Consider the following 11267-nt stretch of genomic DNA (forward strand, 5'->3'; position numbering starts at 1 on the left):
TTTTAAATAAACAAGATGAACTTTCAATAAAAGAAGTTGAATTTTGATATCCTTTATAATGCATTTTAGTCAACAGTAATTCTGCTGTCGTTTAAAAAAATCTTTCCAATGGCTCTATGAAGTGTTTACATTAAAAATTAAGTGAGCAGTAAAATATAAGAGGTTTATTTCCCTAAGAACAGTGTCTTCTATTTTCCTGATAAGTCTTACAACGTAGATTTTAAGATAGCTTATCTTTGCCATAATAAAAGATAAAAAATGTTCTATTGATATATTTCCTAAAATAATTTTATCTCATCTAAAAATTCATTAAAGTGTGAGAAACTCATGAATTCATTAAAAATGTTTACATTTATTTGTATGTCACATGTTAATTAATCAATAATGTTTCTTTTAATTTTATACAAATATAGTCTGGAATATTGACCAGGAAAATCATCTATTTTAGCCTCATGACATAATTAACAGACTTTTTCTAGTACTGATTGTATTGACACCAGGAACTTTAGAGCATTAAAAACGTTGCCCGGGCTGGGAAGTTGGCTCAGTGGTAGAAGCGCTTGCCTTGCATGCCTGAGGCCCTGGGTTCGATTCCTCAGCACCACATAAGCAAAAGGAAAAAAGCCGGAAGTGGTGCTGTGGCTCAAGTGGTGGAGCGCTAGCCTTGAGCTGAAGAGCTGAGGGACAGTGCCCAGGCCCAGAGTTCAGGACCCACGACCGGACCCAAAAAAAAAAAAAAAAAACGTTGCCCAATCTCAAACTGTATCTTGCCTAACTTGTATGTTTTTAAGATACTATATGGAGAGTATATTCTGCTCACAAATTTTAATGGCTTCAGTGACTTCACAATATTTGTAAGTTTGTGTGCTGTAGGAAATGTGTCCCCATAATATCTCCGATAAGAGTGTGTGTTGATTTAATAAAAGCAAAGAAAAAAAAGTTTCCTGTTTCCTATCCAATAGTCCTTTTTTTAATTTATTTTTGTAAAGATGATGTTCAGAGGGATTACAGTCATATGAGTAATGCAATGAGTACATTTCTTATTGAACATTGTTACTCCCTACTTTGATTTTCTCCTACTATCCCTCCCACACTCACGAGCCCCCCCCCCCCACCCCAAGCTGTAAAGCTCATTTCCAACATAGTGTCTTGTGAGCATCATTTTTGCAATGGGTCATCCTGTGTCCTTGTTTCAGTGTTTTGCTATTCCCCGTCCTTTCCCCAATTTAGATAAATGTATATTCAAGATGCAGGGTACCCAAATCAAATACAATGATAACAGGGGATATACCATAGGGGGAAGGACATAGAAAAGAAACAAAGGAAGAGGCAACAATGCTTGATAAGAAATGTACTCATTACATTGCCCATGTAATTGTAACCCCTCTGTATGGTATTTTCACAAGAAAAACAAGAAAAAGAAAAAAAAAGGAAAATATAGAAATACAGAAAAGAAAAAAAAGAAACAAAAAAATCACATAGTACATTTAAAACAACAAAGAAAAACCTCTTGTGGCCAAATCTTGGGGTTCATTTCACTTAGTATCATATTATATGTTCATATGTACATAGCTTTTGAGCTTTTCTGCTTATATGATAAAATTATCCTAGATGTATACTAATCATTGCAAACAAGGGAAACCATGAGACTTATATTTCATTGGGTCTGGCTACTAAATTTTTCCAAGCCTTTCCATTTCCAAAAATTGGGTGGTGTCATTCTTTTTGATGGAAACATATATATCACATTTTCTTGATCCATTCATCGACTGAAGGACACCTGGTTGGATTGGATTAAACTGCAGAGCTTCTGCATAGCAAAGAACATAGCCAGTAAGATCAATAGAAAGCCCATGGACTGAAAGATCTTCACTAGCCATACAACAGACAAGGGTCTCATACCTAAAATATACTTAGAACTCAAAAATTTAAATCACCCAAAACAAATCCTCAAAGAAACAACTGCCCAATTAATAAGTGGGCTAAAGCCTTAAAGAGAAACTTCTATGAAGAGGAAATAAGAATGTCCAATAGACACATGAAAAAATGCTCAACGTCTCTGGCCATCAAAGAAATTCAAATCAAAACAACATTGAGATTCCACCTCACCCCAGTTAAAACGGCTATAATCAAGCGCTCTAATAACAACAGATGCTGGAGGGGATGTGGCCAGAAGGAAACCCTACTACATTGTTGGTGGGAGTATAAACTTGTTCAACCACTTTGGAAAGCAGTATGGAGGTTCCTCAGAAGACTCCACATAGAGCTCCCCTATGACCCAGTAATCCCACTTCTGGGCATTTACCCAAACGATCACAAACAAGACCATACTAAAGCTACCAGCACAACTATGTTTATCGCAGCATTATTCACCATAGTTAATACTCTTTTTGTTTTGTTTCGTTTTTGTCACTAGTGGGGCTTGAACGCTGAGCCTGGGCGCTGTCCCTCAGCTCTTCAGCTCAAGGCCAGCGCTCCACCACTGGAGCCACAGTGCCACTTCCAGTTTTCTGGTGGTTTTTGGAGATAAAAGTCTCTTGGACTTTACTGCCTGGGCTGGCTTTGAACTGCGATCCTCAGATCTCAGCTTCCTGAGTAGCTAGGATAACAGGTATGAGCCACTGTCGCCCAGCTCTAATTTTCTTGTTAATGAAGATTAATGCCATCTTGCTCTTTTAGAACAAGGTATTGTTCTAAATAATTCTGAAAAGTCTAGGTTTCTTTCTTAGAATTTCAAATCATCATTTCTCTTCAACTTGTTTCTATGCATGGAATTGTTTTTGCTGGTATTTGTAATTATACAGACAGTGGGTTAATGTGAGTAATCAACTCCAATGTTTATTGCAAAACTAAAGAAATTCATGCTATTAAAAAGAGAGAGAAGAAAGGGAAGGAAATGGAAGGGAATAAGAGAAAAGAAAGGAGAAAAGAAAATTTCTTTTTAATCAAAATCAGGCAGCTTCAATACTTTTCTTTCAAAGATTTCTCAGGTCAACATTTTCTTCCCAGCCTTCACCACACAATCCTAAGATAGAAGTTTGACAATTCTACTTTGGCCTGATTTATTCCCAAAGTCCTGTGATGCATCACATAGTGATATCAATTAATTTAGAGTAAAATAGCAGGCTATGAATAAAAGGTGAGATGTTCCCACAGCAGCAATCAGTTATTATAGTAATGATTTTCCACACCACAATTTTCCTTACTGTTTTCCTATTTTTTTCCATTGAATTTTAATGAAGAATTTTCAGGTACTATAGGTACTTACTGAGTGTGATTTCTGAAAAAAAAACATTGTATGTTTTGTATAATAACTAATATATACTACTAATACACTGTAATTAATTCTAATAAAAATAAAGATATGTGTTTCTACCTATAAGAGAATATAGGAAAATAGAACTTTAAAAATACTTCATTTTATTTTGTCTTTTTAAAAAAATTTTTCAGATGTATTGAGTATACACATGTAATATATATTTGTGTTTCACTATTTTGTATATATTTATTGCACAAAGTAACATTTCACTACAAGATATGTATATATAGCAACATTCTATCATATTCAATCTCCAGTTAATCTTTTTTATATTACTCCCATTGGGAGCAAAATTATTAAAACAGAAATATATATTACATGCGTATACTCAGTACATCTTAAAAATTACAAAAAAGACAAACAAAGTGAATTCTTTTAAAAGTATTCTTTTCCTATCTTCTCTTATAGGTAGAAACACAATTATGTCATTATTTTTTATTTTTCATCTTCCCAAATTATTCCTCTTCTACTGTCATGTAAGGCCTTATATTTAAGAAACTAGATCATATTTACTTTGTTTAAAGCACACAAGTACAGTTATAAATCAATTATAGTTGCACACACCTGTTATCCCAGAACAGAGGACAAAACATGACGATCTTGATCTCCAGGCTAACCTGGAAGAGATGGTAAGATCTTGTTTCAAAAATCATATTAAGTGAAGTAGGCCAGATTCTAAGAAACATAGGCTCCATAGTTTCCCTCATTTGTCATAATTAGTATATATTTAGGATAGTTCTAAACAGAGGATTACAATAGCTCAATAGCTATGTACATATGACCATACAGAATGATGCTAATCAAAATGAACTCCAAGAAATGGAAACAAGAGAGTTTTTGTTTATTTTTAACATATTGTGTGAAGATTATTTTTTTCTGTTTTCATTCATTTTTTTGTTTCCCTTGGTTTAATTCCCCATTGTCACTGTTTTTGATTTTGGTAACTTGTGTATTATATATACATTTATTTGATTTGGGGAAGGGAAGAGGAATAACAAAATGGTGAGACAAAGGACAAAGGATAAACAAATGTGGTAGTGATAGTGACAAGACACTATGTTAGAGATGAGGGGAAGGGAAAGTGGGAGAAAGTGAGGAAGGAGGTAGGGGGAAGGGGACATCACTCAAAAAATATTTTAAAAGGTTATTTGTAGTTGTTAAATATGTATGCTTTGTCTAAATGAAAATCAGTTATGAATATTTCAGCAAAACAAAAATTGTCTGCTTAAATCCATACTTTTTCCTCATAATTAATATTGTGATTTTTCTGATTGTCTAAAAGTGAATGTTTTTTTTGTTCTTTCTTGTCCTTGCTTCCTTCCTTCCTTCCTTCCTTCCTTCCTTCCTTCCTTCCTTCTTTCCTTCCTTCCTTCCTACCTTCCTTCCTTCCTTCCTTTCTTGCCTCCTTCCTTCCTTCCGTCTTTCCTTCTTCCTTCCTTCCTTCCTTCTTTCCTTCCTTCCTTTCTTCCTTCTTTCCTTCCTTTATAATAATGGAGTCTCAGCTTGGGGCCTTATACTCCTGGGCTGGCATTCTACCACTCAAGTCACCATTACAGCCTGGCTTTTTGTCGAAAGTGTGGCTCAAGCAAATATCCCGCTTAGAAATGGAATTTCTAGTGTCTTTTGTGCTCAGACTAGTCACAAATCATAATCCTCCAGATCTTGTTCTCATGAGTAGCTGGGATAATAAGTATGGGCCACCAGCACCTGACTACATTTATTTTTAACTGAATAAGAGTTTTTGATGTCTTTTGTCCTTCACGCCTATAGTGTGGGTACTTTGTTAAAATACTTACATTTCTTTTGTGTAATTAGTTAAAGTGTGATATATGGAACACTAATGTAAATGATGATGTCTTAGAGATTAAATATAGAAAATAACTGACTCAAACAGTTTAATGGTAAATCTGGGCACCAATAACTCACACCTGTAATCATAGCTACAAAGAAGGATGAGATGGAGAGGATTGTGGTTTTGAGGGCAGAAGTAGAGAACAGCTCACAAGGTTCCTTCTCAGCCCATAACTGAGTGCAGTCGTTGGACTCAGCATATCTGAAAGATGGCATTTAGAGGATTGTGCTACCATGCAAGACCAAGCAGAAAAACATTCAAGATCCAACCTCCACAATGGAAAGCTGTACATGGAAGCATGTATCTGTGAGCCCTTCAGCTAAGGTAAGTCTTAGTCTACGTGAGAGTGGAAGGTGAGAGAGAAGGAGGAAGAGACTATATTCTAAAAGGACCAAGAAAATAAATATATATGGATATATGGATCAACAATACAACACCAGTCTAACAAGCACCTTCTCCAAGTTCAAACCCTAGTACTGCCAATAGAAAAGGCTAATAAGAAAATAAATTAAATATTTCACAATTCAGGTATACTGAATATTCTTATGTTTATTTCTTATAGATGTGATTTATACTCTTATTATAATGAGGATGTAAAATAGCCCATGTAGGATCTTGGGTTAGAGGCCTGGTCCCTAAGATGGTGTGCTTTACTTTAGAAGGTAGACTCTCACTGCAGGAAGAAGCTCACTGAGGGTTGTTCTTTGGGGCTGCATTTTACCCTGATCCCTTTCTACATTCCCTTGGATTCTTGGCTGATTATGGTGTGAAAACCTCTCCTTTTCTCCACACAATCTTACCACCATGATGTTATGCCTAAAGGCACAGGGCAAAAGGTCCATTGTCGTAGATAATGTAGGGTGACACAAAAGTAACAAATACACCAGTAGTCTTTTTATAATTGCCAGGTTAGGCCCTCCAAAGATAGTTGTATAAAGTGTCTTTGGATTAGTGTTTCTATCCAACTTTTAAAATACCATGTTTTGTAGGAGCATAAAATGGGACACAGAAGTAGGGAGACATAGTGGGAACAAATGCAGCAGTGGTACTCACTAGATACTATGTTGAAATGAACTATACAACTGTGGGCGGGATGGTATGGAAAAATGGGGAGAGAGTGAGGGAAGGGGTGTCATTGTCCAAGAAGAAATGTGCTCTTTACCTGACTATGTAACTGTGACCCCTTTGTAAAGCACTTGTTACAATTAAAAACGTATTTTTAAAATGCTGTTTTTATCCTACAGTCATCAATGTAAAACCATAGGTTGATTTTCTACTAATATGGAGTAATTAATTATAATAATTAATTATTAAATAATAAATATTAATTATTATAATTGATTACTCCAAAGAGTATTTTATTTCTGAATGTGGATCTTTAACAAAATCCTACAGTAACTGTGAAAAATCAGAAACACATTAAAGGAGGTTTATATGATTGAATCTATGAATGATCTGATAAAAATTTGATTGTAAATGTAGAAGTTCAACAATTCTACAAATTCCTTTGAAAGTTTTTCTTCTAGAAATAATCTATTAAAATGCACAAACTATAATATTAGGAAGCTAATGATTGTAATCTTACTATGTTAAAGCCATTTCCACAGATATAGCTTTTATATTAAATGAGAGAAAAATAGTGGAAAGTAAATAACATCACTACATGGGGCTTAAAATAAATTTAGAACTCTGTTGAGGACTAACACCACATAAATATACATAGACAGAAGTTTACATCCATGGACTTAATGAAATATATTTTTCTTTATTTCTGTTTTCTGATTGTGTGAAAGACATATAAACATCACATTCAAAAACATGCAGAGCTCAGATTATCCATTTTCAAAAGATTTCAATTTATTTTGTTATTCTTTGTCCACAATATATTTTGCAAATATTTCCATTGGTAGTGTTTTTCCTATTGTTTTTCCTATGGTAATATTGAAAGTTTATAATCAGATTCTTGCAAAGAAGTTAAAATTATACAAAAAATAAAAAGCTGAAAAGTTAGAATGAATATTTTATTTTTAAAAGTAAAATTAAGAAGGTAAATAAATATGAACAGACAATGGGGAATAATGAAAAAGAAATAAGAAAAAAATCAAGATCCATAAATGTACAATACAGAATAAGAAATATAGATTCTCAACAGTAAATTTACATTTCTGTGCAGTCTGAACTAGTCATCAATGATAAAATACCCATTTAAAAATTAAGAAGAAGCTGGGCACAAGTGGCTCAGGCCTATAATCATAGCTACTCAGAAGGCTGAGATCTAAAGATCACCGATTGAAGCCAGCCCAGATGGGAAAGTCTGTGAGAGACTCATATCCCATTAGCAACCCAAAAGCCAGAAATGGAGCTGTGGATCAAGTAACAGAGAAAAAAGCTCAGGAAAACACCCACGCTTTGAGTTCAAGCCCACACTGACAAAAGGAAAAAAAATTCTATGCTTCCATCAGAAAGAATGACATTGCTCCATTTGTTAGGAAATGGAAAGACTTGGAAAAAATTATATTAAATGAAGTAAGCCAGGCCCAAAGAAACATAGGTCCCATGGTTTCCCTTATTTGCAGTAACTAGTATGTCTGAGACAAGCAGAAATGGTCAAATAAGTTGATATTAGGGGAATGAACCACAAGGTAAGTATTCAAATGTTTTTTTTTTCTCTTTCATGCAATTGTTTTTAACGTATTTATAAGATGATTTCTATGTTGCTTTGTATGTCCCTCCCCCACGGTATAACCCTGGCTTTGATGTATTTGATGTTGGTATAATTTGTGGAGGGGAAGGGAAAAACAAATCATTTAAATAGGGATACAGGTGGACCCATTGCAACAAGGAGATGTACAAGTTGTTATGTCGAAAAATGAACTTTACAACTTTGGTGGGTGGGGGGGGAGAATAGGGTGGGGGGAGGCAAGGGGAGGATGGGAAGGGGAAACAGAGTAGGCAACAATGCTTGATAAGAAATGTACTCGTTATCTTGCCCATGTAATTGTAATTCCTCTGTACAATTAAAAAAGAGAGAAAAAAAGAAAGAAAGAAATCTAGAAAATATACATAACAAACTAATCTCAAGCAATTCTGGTAACACTATAATTAATGGTTACTATTACAACTCAGTATTAACGTATACCTTTTACATAAGGAGAACATTATTATGGCTCACTGAAATTATTAAGTAATTTTTTTAATTTTATTTTATTTGTGAACATACTGTACAGAGGGGTTACAATTACATGGGCAGGATAATGCATACATTTCTTACCAACCATTGCAGCCCCTCCTCCTTTGTTTATCCTTCACATCCCTTCCCAGCCTCCCCCCTCCCCCCCAGTCCCAATCTTTCACCCCCCCCATCAACATTGTAAAGCTCATTTTCGACATGACAACTTGTACTTCTCATTGTTGCAACAGGTCCACCTGTATCCTTAAACGGCTTGTTTTTCCCCATCTCCTCCACAAGTTATACTGACATCAAATATAGTGAAAGCAGGGGTTATACTGTGGGGGAGGGACATACAAAGCAACAAAGAGATAATCTTATAAATGCATTAGAAACACATGCATGAAAGAAAAAAACATCAAAATACATATCTAAGGGTTCATTTTCCTAACATCACATTATCTGACCTTTTCCGCTTGACTCATACATATACTAGATATTGCAAATAAGGGAAACTATGGAGCCTATGTTTCTTTGGGCCTGGCTTACTTCGCTTAATATAAGTTTTTCCAAGTCTTTCCATTTCTTAACAAATGGGGCAATGTCATTCTTTCTGATGGAGGCATAGAATTCCATTGTGTATATAGAGCACATTTTCTTGATCCATTCATCTACTGAGGGGCATCTGGGTTGGTTCCAGATCTTAGCTATGGTAAATAATGCTGCAATAAACATAGTTGTGCTGGTAGCTTTAGTGTGGTCTTGTTTGTAAACATTTGCATAAATGCCCAAAAGTGGGATTGCTGGGTCATAGGGGAGTTCTATGTGGAGTTTTTTGAGGAACCTCCATACTGCTTTCCAAAGTGGTTGAACAAGTTTACATTCCCACCAACAATGCAGTAAGGTTCCTTCTGTCCACATCTCGTCCAGTATCTGTTGTTGTTAGAGTTCTTGATTTTTGCCATTCTAACTGAGGTGAGGTGGTATCTCAATGTTGTTTTGATTTGCATTTCTTTTATGGCTAGGGAGGTTGAGCATTTCTTCATGTGTCTATTGGTCATCCTTCTTTCTTCTTCAGAGAAGTTTCTCTTTAAGTCTTTCGTATTAAGTAATTTTAAATCCTGAATATACTAACAAAATTACTATGCTGAATTACTTTTAGTGCACTTAAAGTATGAAATAAAAGGGTATTTCTGTCCCTTTGAGAGTGCAGAATAAAAAAAATGACATTGATGCTATGAAGTGATATCTAAGTTATTTAATTGTTAAATTAGACTTACTAATGATTTAATGGAATAATATCAAATATAGAAATATAAATTAAATGTTCCATAAATTACAAAATATTAAGACATAAGCATTTATTTATTTACTTAGTACTAGTATTGGGACTCTATCTTAGCACTTATATGCTGTCTCATATTTTTGCTCTAAGCTAATTAACACTAACACTTGAGCTTCATTTCTATCTTTTTTCTCTTAACTGAGAAGTATCTCATGAAATTTTCTGTGAGAGGTAGCATTGAACCATGACCCTTAGTATCTAATATTACAGGTATGAGTCACTGGCCCCCCAAAATTATCTGATTCTTAATATATAGGCATATGTGAATTTTAAAAGTTCAAAATTTTATTAAACATGAGTATATCAGATGCACACTTTGGAAAAAATGCAATTTCTTGGAGACATGAAATAAAAGGAAAATGTTTAGAAAAAAAATTTATAATTCAAAAGACCTGAAGTGGTCTGGGTGGAGGGCGGATCTGTGTGTGTGTGTGTGTGTGTGTGTGTGTGCTTGTGTGTCTGTGTGTGTGTCTGTGTGTGTCTGTGTCTGTGTCTGTGTGTGTCTGTGTCTGTGTGTGTCTGTGTCTGTGTCTGTGTCCTGGGCTTGAATTTAGGATTGGCTGCTGTCTTTGAGACTTCTAGGTCTAGAATATTGCTCTCCCACTTGAGCCACAGCTCCACTTCTGGCTTTTTGGTAGCTAATTGGATATAAGTGTTTCATGGACTTTCCTGCTCAGGCTGGCTTTGATCCAGGATCCTGAGATATTCTCCTAAGTAGATAGGATGAGAGGTGTGAGCCACTGGTGCCCAGCTAGTCTGAAAATCATAACTTTTTGATAGAATGATGCATTGGGCCATTTGTGAGAAACTTTGAGCTACTTTATCCAAATGCAACAACTTTGTTGTCCTGTTCAACAAGTGCATACATTGTATCACAGAGAAACACCTTTTCTTAATTGTATTCTAACCTTACAACAATGTAGTGATAAGTAGAGTATTGAAACTATAAGTATGTGAAAGCACTCATTAATAAATTCTATAACACAGTGTTGAAGATAATGTCTTACATTTACTGTAAAAGATATCAGATGTTACATTATTTTTTATGATAAAATGTTAATCTACTACAATCTTGGAGATAATAGAAGACTCCTGGATCTGCTACAAAAGTTATCATCACAAATAACAATAATGACATGATATAATTATTAATGTGTTTTAGCAGTAAGAGTAATCAGAGCTTCAGCAGTTCTGAACCCCAAATTCCTCAAGTCATAAGCAGAGAACCACATGATACCTGCATGCCCAGTGATTTGTCTTCCAAAACAAAATGGCTGAGGTTTAGGAGTTGATTTGTTCATTATGAGTATGAAACATGTCTCTCTGCCTTTTGTTCTGGAGAAAGAAACAATCTTCGAGCTCACACACTAGAAAAACATCTTTGACCAAAAGAAGCCAGTACCTCTTCTTGCAAATCGGATCAGTTGTGAGAGGCCCTGAGGGAATTATCTTCTGACACTCTTATTTCAAGGAACATGAGAAGAATACTGTGATAACTTGCTGTGTGCATTGTGAATTTGAACTTACTGGAAGCCATTCCCTGAGAAGGGAGCAGGGAATAGGTAACTGCCAACTATTGGAT

The sequence above is a fragment of the Dipodomys spectabilis genome, unplaced genomic scaffold (assembly GCF_019054845.1).
Source record: "Dipodomys spectabilis isolate Male_0828 unplaced genomic scaffold, ASM1905484v1 ptg000019l, whole genome shotgun sequence".
Classification (NCBI taxonomy): Eukaryota; Metazoa; Chordata; class Mammalia; order Rodentia; family Heteromyidae; genus Dipodomys; species Dipodomys spectabilis.